The following is a 5,000-nucleotide window of genomic DNA, read 5'->3' on the forward strand; positions in this document are numbered from 1 at the left end:
TCAGAAGATGTGCAGGCCAGAGAGGGGATAAAAAACCTCTGGCTTACGGGTTCAGACAGTTCAACTGTTCGAGTGCTTACAGGCACTTGTTACTCCAGGGGAGGGGGGGGGGGGGGCATGTGGGGAGGCTGAAAAGCTTCAGCTTAAGAGGTTCAGAAAGTTCAACTAGTAGCTTCTAGCAGTGCAGGCCCTTGCTTACTTTCCTGTGTGACTTTGCGAGGCTAATAAAAGCAGATGACCTGGTTTGAGCAGAGGAGCAGAGGAGATGTCATGGGAAATTGCAACACGACGCGCCAGCAACAGAAAAATATGACTCATGCCCTCCGACAATGGCAGAGGTACTGCCATGTAAATATTGTGACATCCATCATTCTACCCTTCAGCATGTCTTTATTATCGGTGCAAGGTGCAGACAGTGGTGCGGGCTAAGGACAAAGTCTGATAGTCTGCAAGCTCTAGTCTGCTTTTTAATTAAACATTCAGCCTGCAATACTGCAACAACGTAAATCTAATTACATTAGCCACAATAGGGAATTCAGTGGAAATAAACATGATTAGATCAAACGAACATTACACACAAATGCTCCATGACAATTTAATAGGCTGTGAGAGATAATTAAGTTATCAATTGTTTTCCTTTTACGGAATTTCAATAACATATTTGCATGATGACATTCATTAAGGCGTGTTTAAGCTTTTTTTTTTTTGTGCTCAGCGGTTGCTTACACAGATGGCGAGTAACACAATCAGATTGGTCACGCATCTCACATATTCAGAACTGACGTCTGAGAGAGTGTGTCAGAGTCAATAAGACAAACTAATGACTGGGGTAGACAGTCACACACAACAGAAAACAGACTGGTTCTATGACAAGAGATACATATGCTATTGCCAGTGATCTGGTGGCCAACTGGACTTGGTTGAAAAATGGAAGGAGACAAAAAAAAAGGTACGAGCACATCCCAAAAATGGCGAATCACATCAGGGGGCAAAGACGACACTAAGTAGAGCTGGGTGTAGAGAGAAGTCATAAATAAAACATTCAGTGTAGTCTGGGTACTGGGCTGTCAGAGTGAGTGAATGTGTGTGTGTGTGTGTGTGTGTGTGTGTGTGTGTGTGTGTGTGTGTGTGTGTGTGTGTGTGTGTGTGTGAGTGTGTGTGTTTGAGTGTGTGTGTGTGTGTGTGTGTGTGTGTGTGTTTGAGTGTGTGACTGTGACTGTGTGTATGTGTGTGTGAGTGTGACTGTGTGTGTGTGTGTGTGTGTGTGTGTGTTTGAGTGTGTGACTGTGACTGTGACTGTGCGTATGTGTGTGTGACTGTGTGTGTATGGGTGTGTGTGTGTGTGTGTGTGACTGGGTCTGTAAGGGTGTGTGTGTGTGTGTGTGTGTGTGTGTGAGACAGAAAGAGAGTGTGTGAGTAAGAAAGACAGAGAAGCGTCCAGCGAGATCCATCAGAATCACAGCTGGGAATGCCTGGTGAGCCAAAGTGTAAAATGGCTTAGCGTTTCAATTATGCGCACACACACACACACACACACACACACACACACACACACACATATAGATAGAGAAAAAGACACACACACACACACACACACACACACTCTTACACATAGATAGAGAGAGACAGACAGATCTACACACCTAGCAACAAATCACACCCCACCTGCTGCAAGCCCAGAGTATATACTGCCAACACAATGAGGCAAGATCTTCAGCCAATGTAATTCAGCTGCAGTAAAACAAGGGGAACAGAACTGGGCATATGAGAGAGAGGGAGAAAGAGAGAAGGGGAGAGAGAGAGAGAGCAAAATGGAAGAGAGAAGGAAAGAAATGGGTGATAGGAAGGGAAATAGAGAGAGAGAGAGAGGGGGGGAGAGAGAGAAATGGTGATAGGAAGGGAAATACAGAGAGAGAGGGGGAGAGAGAGAAATGGTGATAGGAAGGGAAATAGAGAGAGAGGGGGGGGGAGAGAGAGAGAAATGGGTGATAGGAAGAGAAATAGAGAGAGATGGGAGTGGTAGAGAGAGAGAGAGAGAGAGAGAGAGAGAGAGAGAGAGAGAGAGAGAAATGGGAAAGGGACAGTGAGGGAAATGAACAGTGAACATAATGCCCTGCTCTGCAATCATCAAAGCTATGTGATAAGGACTGGGAGTGCATCAGAGTGACCCTCCTCTCACACTGTAAAATTACTCTCAATCAAGCCAGACAGGCTGCAGCAATGTGTGTGTGTGTGTGTGTGTGTGTGTGTGTGTGTGTGTGTGTGTGTGTGTGTGTGTGTGTGTGTGTGTGTATGTGTATGTGTATGTGTATGTGTGGTGTGTGTTCTGTATGTGTGGTATGTGTATGTGCGGTGTGTGTGTGTGTGTGTGTGTGTGTTTCTAAGCTCCCATTAACAGGCCATGCCATTAGCCTGCCTTCACACTCTCTGCTCACGTAGCAGAGCATGTCTGCATACACACACACACACACACACACCGGAGATAACACTAACTCTCTCCCTGTCACACACACGTGCACACACACACACACACACACACACACACACACACACACACACACACACACACAGACACACACAAACAAAGCCTCTGTGAAAATAAACACCCTGCACCCTATGACAAATACACACACACACACACGACTACCCATAATGTGGGTCAATGGCGTCGCTATCTCATCAGCCGTGGCACACAATGGGCTCATTCTGTGGGCAGATCGCGCCAGTCCTCTGGCATCACGGAGCCCTCTCTCCTGCCATCTTCACCGGTGCCCAATCAGGCCGCCAGAGACGAGCAGCACTAAAGGCCTTTCTGCCGCAGAGCAGGGCTGGCAGCAATGAAAATGGCAGATACAGCCCCCATTCCCTGATCACTGATATAAATGCCCGTGTGTGTGTGTGTGTGTGTGTGTGTGTGTGTGTATGTGTGTGTGCATGTGTGTCTGGGAGACAGAGTGAGAGAGCTAAAGCCAGGCAGACACTGGCACTGCACATCTTTTTTCCCCAGTCGCTTACGATATTATTGTTAATCACATCACATGTTTCAATTGGGCGAAATTGTAGTGCTTACACAGTGCGTTCGTCGCACTGTGCTTGTCGTGGGTTACTACGTTTAAGACAAACTACAAACATTTCTGACATGCCAGAAGTCCGCTCATATCGGACCAGAGCTGGAACGTTGATTGTGACGTCTTCTTATCGGACATCACAAGCCTGCTCAAACTACTCGACAGATCGGACAGGAATTTAAAAAGTCGGATGCGACCGATTCGGGACCGAGATCATGTCTAAATCACACAGTGGAGAGAGACTGTGGGAGAGTGACATAGGAAGAAATGAGAGACCATAAGCATATATATGTGTGTGTGCATGTGTGTGTGTGTGTATGTGATAGATAGAGAGAGAAAGAGAGAGCATGTCAGAAAAATAAATGTGACGTGATGGGTATGCCAGCATAGAATTCCAAGTGAGCTGTAGTGGCAGCCTGACACACATTGATCTCACTGCTGATGAAAAACTAGACACTAGAGATGAGTGGTTACGAGCCCTCTTTGAAAACCACTCTTTAGGAAATATACTGCATATACAGTAGCCTATATCAAAGTCACAGTTAAGAATATATGCATAACGTGGCATTGTTAACTAGATATCTTATCTACATTATGCATGTACTATGAGATGCATGTCGGAATCATCTGTACGATTTTTCATGGCAATATATCCTATGTTGATTTTTTTGCACCCTTGTGCCCTACTGCACCAAAAAAGGAGGGGGTGGGTGGGGGATGCTGTAGTCCCTGGCAATCAGGCCTGTGTTTGTGTGCTCTTCCGCACTGGCATATGCCTCCCTGAAATGGCTATTTATAGGCACATCTTTTCCTTTTTTTTCCCTCAGCCACAGTTCCTTCACTGTTGCACCATGCCTCCAGACAGCACTCCTGCCAATCATTACCATTGTGCATGAGGTCCTCACAATCCGGCTTCCTCTGTGTGTGTGTGTGAGTGTGCTTCTGTGTACCTACGTGCACAGGTCTTAGTGACAGTGTGTATTTGTGTCTGTCAGGAGTGTCTATGCGAGTTTGTGTCATGTGTGTGAGTGTGCACATTTTTGTCTATGACAGACGTATATGTGTGTGTGTGTGTGTGTGTGTCAACGTAATCCATTACTACAGTTAACTTGTACATCAATCACTGTCTTCGAAACATGGCCTACACATCTGTGTGAGTGAATGTCAATGTTTGCATAAGTCAGCATCTGACTGTGTACATGTACGCGCGCAAGTGTGTGTGTACAGTATGTGCATGTATGCTGTACCTCCTCCTGCTCTGGGTGTGGAAAGGATGCTGTGAATCTGTGTGTATGTGTGTGTGTGTGTGTGTGCGTGCGTGCGTGCGTGCGTGCGTGCGTGCGTGCGTGCGTGCGTGCGTGCGTGCGTGCGTGTGTGCGTGTGTCTTGTGTGTGTTGTACTGTACATGTACATCTCCTTGCTCTGCTTGTAGTAATGATGCTGTGTGTGTGTGTGTGTGTGTGTGTGCATTCTTTGTGAATTGTACTGCTCCCTGCTCTGCGTGTGGTAAAGATGCTGTGAATCTGTATGTGTGTGTGTGTGTGTGTGTGTGTGTGTGTGTGTTGCACTGTATATCTCCCTGCTCTGTGTGTGGTAATGATGCTGTGTGTGTGTGTGTGTGTGTGTGTGTGTGTTGTACATCTCCCTGCTCTGTGTGTGGTAATGATGCCACCGGGGCTTCTCTGCAGGAGCTGCCAGCTCTCCCAGTGTCAGCATCAGCCTTGGCGTCAGACGGCCACAAACACACACGCCCGCACACGCCTGCAAACACACACACACACACACACACACACACACACACACACACACACACACACACACACACACACACACACACTGACAGCCCTCCCAGCAGCCCCGGGACACTCAGCACACTGCCTGTAATTACGCAACCTTTTACATAAATGTTTGTGTACATGTGTGTGTGTGTGT

At 46.9% G+C, this 5,000-nt stretch overlaps 1 protein-coding gene across 1 annotated transcript in view; it reads right to left on the reverse strand.

The window, feature by feature from the left end:
• Positions 1-5,000, reverse strand: part of drp2 (dystrophin related protein 2) — an 83,230-nt gene that overhangs the window by 62,981 nt on the left and 15,249 nt on the right. The gene's annotated exons all lie outside the window — the stretch shown is intronic.

Source organism: Sardina pilchardus, chromosome 21, assembly GCF_963854185.1.
Source record: "Sardina pilchardus chromosome 21, fSarPil1.1, whole genome shotgun sequence".
NCBI lineage: Eukaryota > Metazoa > Chordata > Actinopteri > Clupeiformes > Clupeidae > Sardina > Sardina pilchardus.